The following is a 20391-nucleotide window of genomic DNA, read 5'->3' as shown; positions in this document are numbered from 1 at the left end:
GGAGCGGGAAGGGAGCGTGATAATCAACGGGAAATGGTCACTATCACAAAGGTCGTCGTGTGGCGACCAGTGTAATGAAGGGAGGAGAGAGGGAGAAGAAAGAGAAAGATCAATGGCAGAAAAAGTACCATGACCAGCACTGAAATGAGTAGGGGAGCCATCATTAAGAAGGCACAGGTCGTGGTCTGCAATAAATTGGTCGATAAGAAGACCTCGTCTAGATGGAAAGGCACTGCCCCACAAAGGATGATGAGCATTAAAATCCCCAAGGAGGAGGAAGGGAGGAGGAAGTTGCTGAAGAAGGGTGGTTAAGGCAGCAGGTGTAAGAGTCCTGTCAGGAGGGAGATAAAGATTGCATACTGTGACTGCAGAGTCTAAGTGGACCCTAACAGCAACTGCTTCCAATGTAGTTTGGAGAGGAATCCACGTGCTAGCAATGTCTGTACGGACCAACGTACAAACGCCACCAGAAGCCCGCAAGGGTCCGACCCGATTTCGACAGAAAACACGGAACCCACGGAGGGTCGGTGAGTGAGCATCAGTAAAATGAGATTCCTGGAGAACCACACAAGCTGCAGAGTAGGACGAAAGAAGGGATTTCAATTCCGGAAGGTGACGATAGTAGCCATTACAATTCCATTGGAGAACCACAGAACGATGGTTTAAATGAGGGCTGAACACGCTAAATCCAGTCATACCGCCGGGTCCCCACCCGTCACCGACAAGGAGGGGGCGACATCCATAAACGACAGGTCAGAATCCGGTTGTGAAGCTGGAGAAGGGACCTCCGGTGACACCAGAGGCTCTTTGTCCCGGGACTTATGTTTCTTCTTCTTTTCAGGCTGAGATCGAGGAGGGCTGTGTGGCATAATGGAGCCAGCTGCAGCAAGATCAGGAACAGAAAGAGACCGGGCGACCTGGGGGCCGATAGACCGCGGCTCTCGCGGTCGCCGCGCTGCAGCAGACCTTTGACCTGGAAGGTGCCGGGAAGGGGCATCCCGGGAGAGGCGCCCTTGACCGGCAGACGCCGAAGGAGTGGGACACTTCTCCGGCTGGGGAGGGGGAGCGGCGCCCAGAGGAGAAGGTGTGGGAGCCGCAGGGGAGGGGGGAAGGAGAGGGGTCCGGGACGGGGGTAAGGAAGGGGGAGGAAGGGATGAAGATGTAACCAAGGCGTAACTAGATGTCATGGACACAGGGTGCAATCGTGCATATTTCTTACGGGCCTCTGTGTAGCTTAAACGATCAAGAGACTTATACTCCTGTATCTTTTTTTCTTTCTTATAGACTGGGCAATCTGCTGAACGTGGAGAATGACTACCATGACAATTTACACATACAGGAGGGGGAACACAGGGACTCCCCTCATGGAGTGGACGTCCACAGTCACCACAGAGAGGGTCTTGGGTACAGCGAGAAGACATGTGGCCAAAACGCAAGCACTTAAAACACCGCATAGGAGGTGGGATGTACGGCTTCACATCACAGCGATAGACCATAATCTTAACTTTCTCAGGAAGGGTATCCCCTTCAAAGGCCAGGATAAAGGCACCAGTATCAATACGATTATCTTTAGGACCCTTCTGAACACGCCGAACAAAGTGAACACCCCGCCGTCCGAGATTGTCCCGAAGTTCCTCATCAGTTTGAAGGATGAGGTCTCTGTGAAAAATCACACCTTGTACCATATTTAGAGACTGGTGAGGGGTAATGGACACGGGAATTGTGCCAAGATGTGTACAGGCACGAAGGGCCGCAGATTGGGCAGCCGAAGCAGTTTTTATCAGTAATGAACCCGACCGCATCTTGCTCAGGGAGTCCACTTCGCCGAACTTGTCTTCAATGTGTTCCACAAAGAATAAAGGTTTGACACTGGTGAAAGTATCTCCATCAGTCCTGGTGCAAACTAGATAACGGGGGAAAGGTTTTGCCCCTAGACGACGGGCCTGACCCTCCTCCCAGGGGGTAGCCACGGAAGGGAAGGCCGAAGGGGCAAGAGAAGCAGCACTTGAGGAATCAGTACCACGCAGAGAGACGGCCGCAGAAGAGCGGCCAGAGGTTTGGACCCTTATGCGTTTCATCTGCATAGCGTCCGCCCTGATACCACCCACTCCGATCAGGGGCTCTCCTCACGGGCGCCACCCAGCCACAGCAAGGGCCGTCTGGCACGGCGGCCATTGCCGGGAGTTCCGATGCTCCAGGATGACGAGCAACCACTCCAAGGCATGCATGAGGAGGTCACAGCTCAGGTATCAGAAGTGTGATCCCTGTGTGTTCAGGGGGCTCAACCAAAAGGGTACATAGCGACCCCACCACACGGGCTGGCTACCGTGCTGGCTATGCACCCTAGCATCAGACAACGACGTAGAAGAAAAGGTGGAATATACTAGGACGGCACACGTCGGAGACACTAGGTAAGGTGCTCTTCCCCAAATGGCTCACACTACGGAAGAGAAATTTTGGAATGGAGGTCAAACCCCAGAGGGGGACCAAGGAATGCCAAAAGGAGGAGATGATTACGCAACAAAGCCAGAGTGTAAAACCAACAGAACCAGGAGGATAGCAGGGGGCAACATAAGCAAGGACACCAATAGAGGGAGAGGAGAGGGCGAGGGGAAAGGGGTATGGAGGGGAAAGGAGGGGAAGGGAAAGGAAATGCAGCCCGGGAGAGAAAGAAGGCTGCAATGGCTCGGGGCCCCGTGCTCGCCACGCACGTATCCACGAAAGAGTTGTGGACCCCCTGGGGGGTTTCCATCACGACAATGCACCAGCACACACCTCAGCAGTTCAGCAGTCGTGGTCGCAAAATTAATGGGAACAGGTTTCCGACTCGTTTCATACCCCCCACCCCCTATTCTCCAGACTCTTATCCCTCTGACTACTATTTGTTCCCAAATTTGAAGAAATGGCTGGTTGGACAACGATTTTATTCAAACGAGGAGGTGATTGCAGCAACTAATAGATATTTTGCAGACTTGGACAATTCCTATTATTCGGAAGGGATCAACAAATTAGAACATCGTTGGGCGAAGTGTATAAGCCTAAAAGGAGACTATGTCGAAAAATAAAAAGGTTTACCCCAAACATGTAAGTAGTTTTTATTTTGCACGGATTTTTTCAAAGTCCCTCGTACATGTCTCTTATCTAAGGTGCACTTTTTGGTCTACATAATTTGTAGTCCATAATGCTTCTTCGCAAGTCAGTGCAATCAGACATTATATCATACCCTTAATACGCCACGCAGTTCGTTTTATTGTGAACTAAGAGAATCACCATGTGATATGATTGTAAAAACCAGCAGCAGTAGAGAACGTGAATGTTTTATTAACGCCGTCGTTAGAAAATGCTAGAGGAAACCAGCCTTCGGAATAACTCATTTACCGTCAGCTTTAGTTTTTTGAAAAACATGCATTGAATTCCTACGTCTACCACCATTTGCAGGACAGCTATTTTCATCGCTTTAATTACAAAACGTAGATGACATGGAATTGAAGGCGCATTGAACCTGTCCCTTGATAGAATGGAAGGAATTTAAAAAATCAAAATAAACTTGGAATCGTGAAGTGCCCTTCGGTCCTCGACCTCACAGATACTTCTCTGAGGTATTCTGAAAGCCACGAGTACCATGGCGTGTTAGCTACGTTTAGCTCATTCGTTTTCCATTAATATTTGTCTGTATTGGCTAAGATCGTACTAGCAATCTGGGTAACAGTAACTGGGTCACTGCAGCGGTACTAAATACGTCTGGGGTAGATTCCTTGCGGCGTGGCGTGTTGTGTCGGATAAAATTAGGGAACGACAGAGTTCCGTTATGTGGAATGACAGTTATTAATGCTGTGAGTTTTATCTAAGTGGGCCATTCGCTCTGTGTTAACTGTTTATTATCTCATTTCCGTATCAGCAAGTTTATTCATGAGCCATACTTCAACACTATTTGTGTTGTCGCCATTACTGTTGTAGGGCGTCGATGGCGAAGGTACGGAATGGAATGGCGTACCTGTGCTCGATTCTTGACGGGGAGCCGAACGGTGCACTCACTGAATAACTGCTGCGCGTACTGGAGCTGGAATTCACAGAGTTACCAAATCGGCCCACAATAACGAACTATTTAATGTACTCTAATTCCGAATCACTCATGTTGACAGCTGCTCTTCTTCATAAGGAGTTGTTTGATGTTTACTGCACCTTTTTCGGTGAAGGCATTTCAGAAAGCTGTGTTTAATAAATACTCTAGAGGTGCTGTCGTCGGTACAATTACTACTGTGGCACGTAAATTATGTTGGAACACGCAGCCTGGAAGCTCATTCGCTGCCAGATATACCATTTCTCGACACCTTCCATGATAGGATTCGGAGCGCACCAGTCGGTACCACCACACACCACTGGCAATCTCATCCTTGGCATAAACCACCACACGCTCGCTCTGGCTCGGCTGCCCTCCAACTTACGCGTCGTTTCATACGGTCGAAGCGGACACAAGCAGAGGGCTCGCACCTGTTGGGAAGTCCAACGTATTCGTCAGCTGCCCGCACTCGCTGACCAACTCTTGCGGAGACTTAAGTCGCGTCCTCTGTCTACAAGGCAGGAAAGTCAGCGATGCATTTCTCAGATTACTGAAACTCGCCCACAGGGTCTAGATAGTCACCGAAGGTGATTCATTCATTCATTTCATTTTATTCCTTATGAATCAATGAAGATCAAATTGTACGTCATGGCCTTTTGGCCTTATAATGATATAGGTTTTTCGTACTTCAAAATTTGAGGCTACTGCTATTTGGTACTCCGCATCTTACACAAAACTTGTCATTTGGCCGTGGCTCCTCCAAGTTCATCACCGATTGATTTTGAAATCTGACAGAACGTTGCACTCAAACGCGCGTGTTTTTATATACCTACTGGAGCGCCATGTGTGTAAGATGGAGAATAGGGAAATGATGCTAGCAATGATTTTCAAAAGCTCTTGATCGATTTACTTCTCCTAAACCACTACTCGACCGATTTCATCCAAACTTTGTACACACATTTCCCACTGTAACGCAACAGTCTGGGCGTACGAATCGCCTACCTATTAAAGTTCAGGAGATATGTCGTCATAAACACTGAGATGCACGAAAAATTTAGAACATGAAAGAATTCAGCAACGTGCATGAAGTTTTAACACATTTGTTTGCTGCTAAGACATACTGTCGAGGCACCTTAATGATATCTGACACTTGACAGCGCTTTTGACGGCTTTCAGCTGCGAGCGAAAACACTAGTCGTCTATAGAGCTATGAAGAGGCGTTGTCCCAGAGACGTTTACAAAATCGCGTTATACATACGAGAAGCAGCAGCACCCAGCGCACAGATAATATACGTTTCTAATAGGAAATTGACATAAATCTATACCTGTGCAATGCCGGATTTGTCAGGTAGTAGATAATTTTAGTAGCAGTAAATCGTTAAAAGTAAATAAATACGGCCATAGTAGTCAGGTGGACATAAAAATGACTCCTTTTATTGATTTGGAGAGTGCTGCAGCCTAGTGGGGGCATTTGAAACCAAACGAAGAGTCTGCTGTAGTACTGCCAACGAGTTTCGAAACTACAGTTGCATGTTATCGCCTGCTGTTACTGTGTTTCCTGTATGTGTGAAGTAAGGTAAGTGAAAGATATTTCGTATTGGAATAAATATCATAATCGTTAGTAGTTACAGTATTAGCAAACCTGCTATATTCTAAACGTAGCAACTATATTTTTGTAACTTTGATGTCATTTCAATACAGACAACGTTAGTACAATGGCGTCCCTTCGGGGATGGTTGTCCCTCGTCAGTTGCTAGTCATGGAAAAACTGCGGTATTTTTGCAATTTGTCTTGTTTCGAAAAATGTGAAGTCCAACAAGAAGCTTTTTGAGGAACGCAGTGAAGAAGACAAATTATTGTTTCCAGACCTGCTTGTCCTGCTGGTGAAAAGTAACTGTCATAATACATTCTTCCTACACGAAAATGGCGTTAAGATCTTTACGTCTCTCATTATGGATGTTACGAAACGACTTCAATATCTTGTTGATTCTGCTCCCAATTAAGTTATTCGAGCCAAACTACCTACGCTATCCAGTTTGTAGTGTGTTGTTCTGCAGTATAATGTGAAAGTTTAAAATCTTACAACGAGGCAAAGTGCAGAACTTGCGATTTAGAAAGTTTTCATTTGTTGGCAAAAAGCCCCAATTCCTAGTAGAACAGAAGAAAAAAGTAAAGCACTATCATTGTGGAAAACGTGTAACATCTCTTTGACGAAGCTCATGCTGATTCTTTGACACAGATGAAAAATGAAGATTAGACATTTGTAACACTTGAGTGCCAAAGAGGCTGACCTGAATTCATGGCTGATGTTTATCATAAGACGCAAGGAAGATCAACCATAGAAGCTAACTGCAATACAAGTTACCAGAAGAAAAAGGACGAATGACGAAATTTAACAACATTTTTTAGATTACGAGTTTACTACTTCAGGGAGTGAGTATTCAGCATCAATGAGGCAAGAGTGACCGTGACGACAGCGAAAATTCCTGTTATTCAGCAAATATAACTAAGAGCAAAACCAACATCAGTAACAAAATATCGGGTTGCACTGGAGTTTTTTGCTCCCCGTCTCACTGTAGCGTTTGACAGGCGTAAAATCAGTGATAGAAATGATGTTTATATATAAAGGACTCTTTCAGAAGCTTCCGGACATGACAATGGAAACGTGGTTATGAATCTAACTTCTTATCGACGTCTCGGAAAAAAAAAATTAGGGAAGAGTCATACAGAAATTCAGCACAAATTTAACCTATATGATTGCCAAGAATTACTGGTGTACTAGGACGGAAAGTGATTCTCAACAATCAAAGGTATAGAAAAGGTAGACTGTCAGCATCTGCAACCTTCTAGGGCAAGTAATTGTTGGGAGTGTCAAATCCCAACATCTCCTGGAGAAAATCAAGCCATGGTTGTTTATGTTTAGCGGGCAGTCGAGAAGCGGGGTAGAGCTGACAAAATTAAGGCACTTTTCGTCTTTTGTAACACCTGCCTCAAACTTTCTTCGTGAGGTTTCCTGTCAGTACCGATTTTCTCCACAAAGATTCAACATAAGACGAGTCCCGTCACAGCAATCCAAAACTTGCTGAGATGGTTGCTGGGAAGAATGTTGCAGAAAGAGGCATCAAACTCATTCAGGAATACAAAAACATTCACTTATTGCTGGAGACCGTAAATAATACGCAGCAGTTCTACTAGATTTTCTCTTAGTTGTAAGTAACGTATAGTGTTCATTCAGTCGATTTATATTTTGATTATACACAGATTAACGTAAAATGATTGTTGTAAATAAAAAGTTTCCCAGGCAAAGTGTGTACATCAAAAATAAACTTGATACTTCTCAAATTTTGTGCGTTTATTGCTCTCCTCTAATGATTTTCAGTAATATAAGTCAAAATGATTTTAAACAAACACTGGATTTGCTTGAATGTGTCACATACATTAGTCTTACAAATGACTAGTGTACAGTGGAGTAAGGAAGAAAAAGGGCGTTTTGACGGAAATACAGGGTGTTTCAAAAATGACCGGTATATTTGAAACGCCAATAAAAACTAAACGAGCAGCGATAGAAATACACCGTTTGTTGCAATATGCTTGGGACAACAGTACATTTTCAGGCAGACAAACTTTCGAAATTACAGTAGTTACAATTTTCAACAATAGATGGCGCTGCGGTCTGGGAAACTCTATATTACGATATTTTCCACATATCCACCATGCGTAGCAATAATATGGCGTAGTCTCTGAATGAAATTACTCGAAACCCTTGACAACGTGTCTGGCGGAATGGCTTCACATGCAGATGAGATGTACTGCTTCAGCTGTTCAATTGTTTCTGGATTCTGGCGGTACACCTGGTCTTTCAAGTGTCCCCACAGAAAGAAGTCACAGGGGTTCATGTCTGGCGAATAGGGAGGCCAATCCACGCCGCCTCCTGTATGTTTCGGATAGCCCAAAGCAATCACACGATCATCGAAATATTCATTCAGGAAATTAAAGACGTCGGCCGTGCGATGTGCCCGGGCACCATCTTGCATAAACCACGAGGTGTTCGCAGTGTCGTCTAAAGCAGTTTGTACCGCCACAAATTCACGAGGAATGTCCAGATAGCGTGATGCAGTAATCGTTTCGGATCTGAAAAATGGGCCAATGATTCCTTTGGAAGAAATGGCGGCCCAGACCAGTACTTTTTGAGGATGCAGGGACGATGGGACTGCAACATGGGGCTTTTCGGTTCCCCATATGCGCCAGTTCTGTTTATTGACGAAGCCGTCCAGGTAAAAATAAGCTTCGTCAGTAAACCAAATGCTGCCCACATGCATATCGCCGTCATCAATCCTGTGCACTATATCGTTAGCGAATGTCTCTCGTGCAGCAATGGTAGCGGCGCTGAGAGGTTGCCGCATTTGAATTTTGTATGGATAGAGGTGTAAACTCTGGCGCATGAGACGATACGTGGACGTTGGCGTCATTTGGACCGCAGCTGCAACACGGCGAACGGAAACCCGAGGCCGCTGTTGGATCACCTGCTGCACTAGCTGCGCGTTGCCCTCTGGTTGCCGTACGCGGTCGCCCTACCTTTCCAGCACGATCATCCGTCACGTTCCCAGTCCGTTGAAATTTTTCAAACAGATCCTTTATTGTATCGCTTTTCGGTCCTTTGGTTACATTAAACCTCCGTTGAAAACTTCGTCTTGTTGCAACAACACTGTGTTCTAGGCGGTGGAATTCCAACACCAGAAAAATCCTCTGTTCTAAGGAATAAACCATGTTGTCTACAGCACACTTGCACGTTGTGAACAGCACACGCTTACAGCAGAAAGACGATGTACAGAATGGCGCACCCACAGACTGCGTTGTCTTCTATATCTTTCACATCACTTGCAGCGCCATCTGTTGTTGAAAATTGTAACTACTGTAATTTCGAAAGTTTATCCGCCTGAATGTACTGTTGTCCCAAGCACATTGCAACAAACGGTGTATTTCTATCGCTGCTCGTTTAGTTTTTATTGCCGTTTCAAACATACCGGTCATTTTTGAAACACCCTGTAGGTGTTGCGTTTGAGGACCACCTAGAATTTTTTTATATTGAGATGGAATTTTTCACATACAATGTCAATTTTCACAAAACTGGGGGTGGGAGAATCGAAATTCTAACTTTCTAAAACATATGTAGCTAAGGGCTGCCCTAATGCCCATACATTATAACACTGTTCTGAGTTCTGTACAGTCTCTGGTTATTCCATGAAATCTAACGAATGCTACTTTACAAATAGGAATATCCCTATCTTCAGTTCTCGGTTCTTAGGAAAATGCAGCTGCATGATTAAAACATCGTCCTTCGTCTGCAATCCAGGGAACTGAAGCGTAACTGTTTTCCTCAGGACATTCATCTCTTAGGAGGACGAGTTGACCACTGTTTTCTAATGGGATGTTTATGTAGTTGAAAATCACGCATATGACTTCATTCGGAAATGCAAGAACCCTGGACATGCCCGAAACAAATTCTGCTATGAATCAGATTAGCTGACAGAAGAACGAAGGAGGACATTGGCTCGAATTGTCCGGTTTTGGACATTCCCAATTTTTGTAATAAGGGCCTCATTGTAAACAATAACGGTCGTGACATTTCCTTGGGGTATCTGAAATTACGTTTCCATCTGTCAATATTGTTCTGTTAAAATAACATTGAGTTCTCTCTGCAAGGAAGTCTTGAATCCAGTCGCAAATGTGCTCCGATACTCGGCAAAGTCATCTTTTTCATTAATGACAGTATCGGTATGAAATGCCTTCCTGAAGACCACGAACACAGCATCAATCTGAGAGATGATGTCTACAGAACTGTGGATCTCATGGTGGAACAGAGCGAGTTGCTTTCCACAAGACGTCTGTCTGCGGAATCCATGTTTATTTTTATGAAAATTGTTTTCCAAAAACGTTATAATAGCGGGGAGAAAACAGACTGACGTCAGCGATATAGGCCTATTATTATGTGCATCTGTCCTACGACCCTTCTTGGAATGATTTTTTTATAGTCACCAGGTCCCCTTTATTGCCCCAGCGACGTACGATAAACTGCTGCTAGTGGTTCCTTCGCATAATCTCTCTAGAATCTTAGAAGTATTCATATAGTCCTGATTCCTTTACTAAGCGACTGTAGCTGCTTTTCTATTCCGCTATCAGTTCTCAGTATTTATTTCGATGTTCGTACGATGACAAAGGAGGTACCGTATTACGATCTCCGCGGTGAAAATTCCGGAAGACAATTCAGTATTTTGGCTTTTTGTCATCCTCCCTTTCGTTGCCGGAATAGTTCCTAATTGACTGAATAGATGATTTCTATCGGCTTATTTTACGTTAAGACAAAACCTCGAATTTTTTTAGTCACATCGGTTGACAAAATTTTGCTTCCTAAGTCCATGAACGCGATGCACTTTACTCTCTTTAAGCTTATTTTCACTTCGTTCAGCTTTTGTTTGTCAACTAGGTTTTAAGAAGTTCTCTTGAATCTGTAAGCTCTTTTCTCAGGTATCAGTTTTCTAGCACGGTTGTTAAACCACAGTGGTCTTTCTCGTCCGTTAAGCCCTTGCTCGGAACGTACTTGTCTAAGAGATATTTAACGATGCTTTTGAGCTTTTTCCCTTTGTGCTCTACATCATCGTCATAGCACTGAATATTTGATGACTACACAGATATTCTGAAATTTATATCTTGTCTTTGTTGCTAAGCGAAAACATTTTCCTACCTTTCTTGACATTTCTTTTAATACGCGTAGTGACAGATGCTATCCCTTCATTATGATCACTCATACCCTTTCCTAAGTTAACTGATTCAAGAAGTTCAGATCTGTTTGTTGCTAGGAGGTGTAAGCCCCTCCTTCACGAGTTGGGTCTCCATCTGCTCGAAGTAATTTTCCGCAACACATCCAGGATAATGTCACACAGATCCTCGTCCCTGGCACCAATTTTAATCTCCTAACTCCCATTCTGTACCTGATCAGTTGAACTCTCATCCTATTAGAATAGCATGCGCGGGAAACATTCACAAACTTCCGCAAATTCTGTGTAAAGCTCTCTAGCAGTAGAACTTCCGTCGCAGGTGCTTTGTAAAAGCATCCGATTACCACTTCTGACACACGTTTGATGCTTGAGTAAACTCAAATTAAGTCACGTTACAAATCCGTGATAACCTCAGTAGATATTATCGAATTCTATACTGCAATCCATATGCCGCTAACTTTGGCGTCCAACCTATTCTTACCATACCTCCTCCGTCGCTACTCACAGTTGATAAAGTTTTTCGTTAGACTACCAGATAGAGTCTTGTTCTAGATGCAATATTTTTTTCTAGTGATATACTGCACGATGCTGCTTGGTATCTTTATTGTTACAGGGTAATTATATCCTTTCTCAACGAGAAAAACATGCAGTTATTTAATACTAACTGAAGAATTGGAGTACAAGCGTTTCTATCACTCCAATTTTAAAGATGTAATTAGATTTTTAAGGTTCATTATGTTACCTTCTGCATACTACACCCTTTCACATTTTCCGGGATACTGACATTTCATTGATAATGTATTTAAAATATGACGACTGGCCCCTTACAGATTTTAGTATGCATGTTATCACCCCACAGCGATCAATTCCGTAGTTATTTTTTTGTGTCTTCCGACAGGTAACTTATTTTTGACTGATTATTACTCTTCATGAATATTTATGATTTGTCTATCAATGATTATTGTGTTCAAGATTAGAAAAACAGTTGTGGAAGGGCATTTATCATCTAAGAGACTGTACTACAGCATTATTGATCGGATCAAAATTAGGAAAAATAATAAAAATACACCTAGATCCAAACCCGAAGTGTAATATTGTAGCCGGCCGGTGTGGCCGAGCGATTCTAGGCGCTTCAGTCTGGAACAGCGCGACCGCTATGGTCGCAGGTTCGAATCCTGCCTCGGGCATGGATGTGTGTTGGTTAGGTGTAAGTAGTTCTAAGTTCTGGGGGACTGATTATCTCAGATGTTAAGTCCCATAGTGCTCAGAGCCATTTGAACCATTTTTTGTGATGTTGTAACGCAAAATTGTACCAGCTGCACTAACTGTACAGCACAGTTACGAAGTACTGGAGGAAGATATTAGCTGCAAATGTGACAATGTTGTCAAATTGCCCTTTTCTTGAAATTACTTGCTACCAAAAATGTGTAAGGGATGAAATTTTGGTACAAGCATTATTGTTCTGTTAGCCTGCAATGTTGTGACATGTTGACGCGTAGCCTAAAATCGATGATGTTGATAATTTATTCGTAACAATTTCACATATTTCCTTTCCGTTTCATCTGACATACACACTTCCGTTTCGTTTGAGGAATACCGACGATAGTGACTTTGTTGAAAAGGACTGTCGCTGGTAACAGTGATTCTCGACTATTTTACACGTCACATGCGGCTTCAGAGACGGTAAATTTACGTATGCTGTTCAGCTGACAAATTGACAGCAACAGTGCTCATGGCAGACCGCACTTCATACTTTCAAAACAAACTACATAAAGGAAAAAGACCGACAGGTCTTAAGTGTTAGCCGTTTTTTCACCCTCACCTCCAACTATAGATGTGCTAGGGGTACCTTGCTATCACAGTAACATTTTCCACATAGCATGTGACGTGAGCCAAGTTTGTTAGAAATAGTTTCAGGTATTAGATAACTAAGCTTCTCACCGCCAGCCCAAGGGATGGTAGAGGTGTATGACCCCCACAGTACGAGTATATTTAACAAAGTGATGAGTCAGGTGTAAATGAATTTGTTTGAAATTGCTTCAGCGTCCCTGGGTTTTGATAGGTCACCCCTAGTAACTCCCACACCCACCGCTATGGGTGGGAGATGGATCTCAGCACACCTTCCATCTTTTCAGATAGTGATATGCGTAGCAAGCTTGATAATCTGTACCGTAGTTTACGAGATGTGAAACGTATGTGCATACATAAAATCATTTTATAAAACTATAGATGAAAACCATATAGATGTTGCTACAATCTCATGTAGGGGATTTTTGTACGCAGAGGACACACGATGCGCAAAAAAGGCTGGTAATATATACATGTTTAATTTAAGTAATTAGTGTTTCTATGTATGTGTTGCGTTAGATAACTGCTATTACTTCGACGCGCAGCCTTTTTTTGTAGTCGTGAAGCGATCAACACTAGAATCTCGTAACGTAAAAGCTTGAGATGGGTCAGCAGTCTAACGGAATTTAGTATCATTATTCAGATTATTCCATTATTGTAATGGAGTACAATATGCAAATCAGTACTCCGTAATTCAGGTCACTGCTAATAGCGCACGAGATCGCATGCCAAATGCTATTACACATGCATCATGTGCAGTACCGTCCGTGGGTGAATAAACTTCCCGTAAAGTAGAGAAATAATCGGAAGTAAAATCGTCGAGTATTGTCAGATACTATTATAACAGAAAGAAGTTAATTTGTGAATTTTTAATAACTGTGGAAACAGAAACGTGATTGAGAATCAGCGGAGGACGCTGATTACATTAAAGTTAACCAACATCAAAAACCATTCCTGATTATTTTCGATGTGCGATATTGCAAACTGCATCATTACGTGAGCTAATTTTTAAATTTAAAACCTAATCAAGCATTCAGATTAATTTAACAACATGCCGTTGGGCTGCTTACTTGAATATCGGAAATTCAAAGAAATACAAATCGAAACCAAAACTAATCTTATTCACTACTGAGTGCCCGACATTGCCCGCATATGTACCAGGTGATCAAAAATTCAGTATAAATTTGAAAACTTAATTAACCACGGAATAATGTAGATAGAGAGGTAAAAATTGACACTTGCTTGGAATGACATGGGGTTTTATTAGAACAAAAAAAAAAGTATTGCTAGACGCGTGAAAGATCTCTTGCGTGCGTCGTCTGGTGATGATCGTGTGCTCAGCCGCCACTTTCGTCATGCTTGGCCTCCCATGTCCCCACACCTCAGTCCGTGCGATTATTGGCTTTGGGGTTACCTGAAGTCTCAAGTGTATCGTGATCGACCAACATCTCTAGTGATGCTGAAAGACAATATCCGACACCAATGCCTCACCATAACTTCGGACATTCATTACAGTGCTGTTCACAACATTATTCCTCGATTACAGCTATTGTTGAGGAGTGATGGACATATTGAGCATTTCCTGTAAAGATCATCATCTTTGCTTTGTCTTACTTTGTTATGCTAATTATTGCTATTCTGCTCAGATGAAACGCGATCTGTCGGACTTTTTTGAACGTTTGTATGTTTCTAGTTCTAATAAAACCCCTTATCTTTCCAAGCATGTGTGTCAATTTGTACCTCTCTATCTACATAATTCCGTGATTTATTCAGTTTTCAAATTTATACTGACTTTTTGATCACCCGGTATATATTTCAGTTATATTAGTCTCTTCCTCCCCCCTCCCTCTGACCATTTCCAACTCCTCCTCTGTTCACCTCTTCTCCCCGCTCCGCCCATCTCTTTCCTTTCTCTGTCCACCTCTTCTTCACCTTCCTCTCAATCTTCTCTTCCCCGTCTCTCTGTGCCGTACAATCAAATAACTCTGCAGGTACAGTCAGCACTATGTGGGTGAATAGAGTTAGTACTAAAGTAGTAATAAAATCAAACATCATGCACGACGCGGCAGTTTTTCATGTATCAGTGTTTATGACGTCATCTCTCGAACTGTGTCTTACAATGACAATTTTGCAGGTACAGTCAGTGGTATATGAGCGCTGTCTGCAAAATTGTTTCGTTTAGCTCAGCAGTCAGTTTCAGAGTTTCGATAAGAGAGTCGACTATATAAAAAATGACAGTCTGAGGACCACCTAATATGCTTGCTGCCAATGATAAAATTTATACCTATTGCCAATGGCCGTATCATTTCGTGAAAGATTAGTTTGCTCATGCGAGATCCTTTGTACCAATCACAGGGGCAAAGCAATGTAGAAAGAAACTCATCTATGCTTATTTTTTAGAAATTTTGTGTTATAAGGTTCTCTTACGAACCATGGGGCGTGACCTGCTGTGGTATTTATGCACTGCAACTGTGCTGGTAGCCGTATCATAGCTGAAAGGACATCTGAGAAGGCTGTAGACGTGCAGGAGACCTGGAGAAACTGGAAGGTTTAGATAGATTGGGTAAGTAAGGGTTAGAAAGATTTAAAAATCCTATTTTGAACTACGAATTCTTTCCAGAAGTAGATGCGGATTCTTACCACAATTTATTACTTACGAAATGCAAACTAAAGCTGGAAAAATTGCAGATTGGTAGGTAATTATGGAAAAGGTATTTCGATCTGTTGAAAGAACCGGAGATTACTGTGAGTTTCAATTAGAACATTAAAACCGAGTGACAGACGAAATATATCTGACGACGAATAGATTTCAGAGATGCAATAGTAAAGGTATCAGAGGGGAAGCTAAGCAAAAAGAATGCTCTGTAGGAAACCATTGCCAACACGAAATATTAAATTTAATAGATGAACGGAGAATTGACAAAATGTAACACATCAAACACTCATAAGGGATACAGACGTATAAAAAATGAGTGACAAAGGTGCAAAGTAACAAGAGAAATGGCTGGACAAAAAATTCGAAACTGTGGAAGTATGCATGGATTCCGGAGAGTTAGATGCCGCGTATAGGAAAACTAAAGATATCTTTGGAGAAATAAGTAGCTGTACGAAGATGAGTTCAGATGGCAAGCCAGTACTAAAGACAGGGCGAGACATAGTTCACGGAGAGCAATATGAAGGAAATAAACTTCAAGACAAGGTTATATAAAGGGAAGGAGGAATAGATGAGGTTGAAGGTGACACAGGGAGAGGGATTTGACAGCACTGAAAGACATCTAGACGAGGTGGAGTACCTGGAGTACACGACGTTCTTTCAAAATTGAGAAAATATTACTCACCTGGTACAAGGCATCAGAATGCGTTACCCCATCAGACAAAGAAAGAAGCGTACTCCTAGTTCCAAAGAAATAACGTGAGGAGTGCGAAGTAACCAAACAACCAATATTAGCGTCTTAGGTGAAAATACAAACACGAATTATCTATAAAAGAAAGCAAACACTATTTTGCTGCTATTGCTTGGAATGCAGTGTTGCGGTAACAAAATTAACTGTAACGTGCACTGTGGCCTCAAGGATATTTAAATGACAGCTTGGTTATGAGTTGTCAAATTTAACGACTGAGCTACCACAAAAATTGTTCTTGTCACGGTGCCCGTTTACGAACTTTGCGATTAGCTTAGGATCATACTCTTAACTTAGTACTACATATCAGGGGCAATTACGTCACCGGTTCTGGCATTTTACAAAAGTTTAGACAGCAACTTATTACAATTACGCACATGGCCACCTTAATATAGAACTTTCTTTGCAGGGCCGATCAAGTAAGGGCAGATTGTTCACCGACACTCAAGAACCCAGTGCACTGGCGAGTCAATGGAAACTATTTCTTAGCGAGGACACCACACTTGCCGCAATTCCGCATCACACTTATTTGAATATGCAGGTCGTCTTGGTAATTGAAGGAAAACTTTACGAGGGTTCCTCCGCGTTCTAACCCGAAAGTTTATTTTAGCAAGGCGTGACACTGTATCATGGGAAGTTGAGATGAAAAGCGGCTGATTTGAATACCGATGACTTAACGGCGGGGGGTTCCGGTTCGATCACAGGAGAAATATTGAACCCTAGGAAAAACTTTAACATACTAGGTACTAGATTGGAACGAATTAAATCGGAGAAAAATACTCGATAATTTCTAAGAATGATTGCCTATAGAGTTTCTCCAAACGATACATATCGAAGTTGCGATAGTAAATCTATTATGGAAGTCTCGTGGCGCGCGTTATGATAAATTACTTGTGATCGTCATTTGTATCAGTTTTGCGTTGTTTCTTCAGTTTGAGTACATTACGTTCCCGCCATAATTGTTTGTGACAGTTTCTCTTCATAGCGAGTGTAATGTGTCCTGCTTCTCAAGTTCCTTCTGCGGATTGCCTCACATGGAAAACTAATTCCATGCATATGCAGTGTAGACAAATGTTTGACTTTTCCCGGAAATATGGACTTCTGCCGAACGACAGGAGAGACTGTATTGACTGTGGTGCTGCCAAGTCTGTGAAACTGCGTAAGGGGAGTGCGGACACAGATTCCATTGCAATTTCATTGCGGGCTTTGTGGAAAGCGAACCAGCATCAGGAAAAATACGTGGTTAGAGTCCTTTAAATTATCGATTGAGACGAGCATAATTCTTGTGTTGTGCTGGATTCGTTAGTACACTCTGCAAGCCACAGCATCAGAAACTGGGCTATTGGCGAATACCGTCTGTGATTACTTTGGATTTTGCCGAGAAGTGTGCTGCGTCATAGTGAAACGACAGTGTGGTCATTGGTGGACCGCATAAAGTAGTGGAAGTAGACGAGTTTCACATTGCTAGGCGAAAGAATCAGAGAGGGCGGGCTACAAAAACTGAAGTAGATCATATTTGGGTTTTTGATGGCATAGAAAGGTAGTCACGCAAGTGTTTCGTTGTCAGGGTATTGTCGCGAGACAAGGTGGATCTAGTGGGTCTTATAAAGCATTTCATACTGCCAGGAACAAAAGTCATCACCGACGGGTTTCAGTCATACCAGAGTCTCAAAGCTGAAGGAATCGAGTACGAATTTGTGAACCACTCTGTCGAGTTTCTCTCTTCAGATGACGCTAGTGTCCATACCCAGAACATAGAACGTATGTGGAAGTCTGTCAGTCAACCATAAAAAAGAGGACGTCCAGGACAGATGGACCAACTGTATTTGTTCCAGTACCTATACTTTCACAACTTGCGTTTGCAGGGGAAAGTCGACGCTTGCGACACACTGCCGATAATCCTACGCGATGTTGGCAGAGTTTAGCCTGGGTATGGGACAAAAGGACTTGTCGCTGCAGCTTATACGTCACGCGAACTGTCACAGGACGATAACACCGACGACGACTGAGGTAAGTCGTCTCCTTTGAACATGCGAGTGCTGCTCTAACGCTTTTCATTTGTCGTTCTGTAGTGACACCTTCAAACACACTCTTAACACGCGCCACGAGACTTCCATAATCGATTTACTATCGCAACTTCCATATGTATCGTTTGGAGCGCTCCAACTTCGATAGGCAATGATTCTTGGAAATTACCAAATACTCCGTAAGCAGGTGCAAAAAGACAAAAACGCATAAGAAATTTAAGTGATTACAGTTAATTTCTTTTGGCACATCTAGACCTTTTATTGATTATACTGCAGGACCCTCGACGCAATAAGCTCAAGATTATGAAAAATGAAACTTTAGCTTCCAAGGTAACAAACCTCCGGCAACGCTATAGATCAGTGTAATACGCTTAACGAAGATTTCATGTAGTCTCCTTCCGACCTATCCTTGACCACGGGCCATGTTGCTGATCAATCCACCGCTACACCCTAGAGGAGGAGAGGAGATTAGTGTTTAACGTCCCGTCGACAACGAGGTCATTAGAGACGGAGCGCAAGCTCGGGTGAGGGAAGGATGGGGAAGGAAATCGGCCGTGCCCTTTCAAAGGAACCATCCCAATCAGGATGGCTCGAGACGGGAGCTACACCCTAGATTCCGCCTTTAAGACGAAACAATATTTCAACACAGTGAAGGAAACTTCGGTAAGCGGCAAAATCAGATAATGGGTGCTAGTAAATCGTACCATTTTGTCACTACAATCAGCATTCGTTTTCGAGACGGAGTGACGAATAGCATTTCAAAATCAAACGTACAAATATCGACAACAAGCATCGGTATGCCTCTAAATCAGAATTTGAATAAAGGCCATCCATATATTTAGACTATAAATTATCTAGGGGGCAACATGCATAGTACATTAGTGGCAAGTTATCAAGAGAAATTTGCAAGCTAAGGCGACTTATGGATTGTGTACTTGACATGTCAGAAAATTTTATTTTTCATGTTTCTAAAGCATAATATCACATGGTATTATTTTATGGTAACGAGTTGTGTGCGCGACATCTTAATACTGCAGAAGAAAGCTATTAGGGTAATTACTGGTTCACATAAGGCACGCTGTAAACTTCTCATGTAAACAGAAGAGGTTGACACAAACTTATGTTTTAATTTAATTAATAAGTTACCGGAAGCAAAACGCAGAGAAAATATACTCAGTTACAACGCAAGTAGCATAGCTGCCTTAATACTCAGTTCCACAGAATGTCACAATCATGTAACAGCTATGGCCTCATGGGGCACAAATTATTCAATAAGCTTCCAGAAACTGTACAAGATTTACCAGAACAAGTGTTAAAAAAAATGCAATGACTGGTTGATAGCCCACCAATTCTATGATATAAAGCAATTTACCAACCGTAACAGGAAATTGTTACGCCACTACCTAGCCTGTTGTTACTTTTCATTATTAACTGTATATTATGCATGTGATGTCTAATGCTGTAATAGGCCTAACGACAAAATATTATACAATGCGATTAATTCGTATGTCAGCGATATTAAGACATATCTAGTTATCAACTGTTTATCGTCTTCAATTAGACACAGAGATTTTGTCATCTGTTTTACACTGCGAACATGCACAGCCCGTGGGCGCCCCTTTGCGCCTTAAGCCGTAATTTGACACCTTTCTCTGTCTGGCAAAAAAAAAAAAAAAAAAAAAAAAAAAAAAAAAAAAAAAAAAAACCCAGTGGAATAAGGGGAAAACTAGGGATCGCCCACACTGAAGTCCGATTAGAGTATATCACCACGTTCAGATTCCTGTTTTCACTTAGTTTCGTAATGTTGCGCAACAGACCACAATGCATGACGTGAACAATTAGCATCCTCTAGGTTGCGTATGGGGAGAGCTTTGGAGGCGTTGTCAGGACGCAGCGCGCGGCCTACCTGCGAGTGGTGGCCGTCGCCACGCTGTGGCTGCAACCGCAGAGTCGGTGGGCCGGCGCGCACTGCCCCACCGCTGCTGGCCGGCCTCTGCGGCGCGCCGGTAAACAGAAATACTCGTCGCGCCCTCTCGCCGCGGCTCGCGGCCCCGAGCATCCGTCTCTGTCGCCCCGCCGGTGAACCCAAACCACGTCACCGAGCTCCGCCTCTGTGATCGCGCGCAGGTCTCCGTAGCAGGCATGTGCAAAACTCAAGACCCCCCCCCCCCCACACACACACACACACACACACGCCCACACGCACACACGCGCGCGCGCACCAATTTATCGGTCCACCGATCGACCGACGGACCAACCGACCGACCGACCGACAGACA

At 43.2% G+C, this 20391-nt stretch overlaps 1 protein-coding gene across 2 annotated transcripts in view; it reads right to left on the bottom strand.

Annotated features, from left to right (window-relative positions):
- LOC126483819 (SET domain-containing protein SmydA-8-like) overlaps window positions 1-20152 on the bottom strand; it is a 188944-nt gene extending 168792 nt beyond the window's left edge. The window contains exon 1 of one of the 2 annotated variants that reach the window (XM_050107017.1): window positions 20019-20152. The gene's annotated coding sequence lies outside the window, so the exon portion shown is untranslated. The remainder of the gene's footprint in view (window positions 1-20018) is intronic. The other variant, XM_050107016.1, reaches the window with a different exon arrangement.
- Between the last annotated feature and the right edge of the window lie 239 nt (window positions 20153-20391).

This window comes from Schistocerca serialis, chromosome 6 (genome assembly GCF_023864345.2).
Source record: "Schistocerca serialis cubense isolate TAMUIC-IGC-003099 chromosome 6, iqSchSeri2.2, whole genome shotgun sequence".
Lineage (NCBI taxonomy): Eukaryota > Metazoa > Arthropoda > Insecta > Orthoptera > Acrididae > Schistocerca > Schistocerca serialis.
This window is presented reverse-complemented; position numbering and strand designations above follow the sequence as displayed.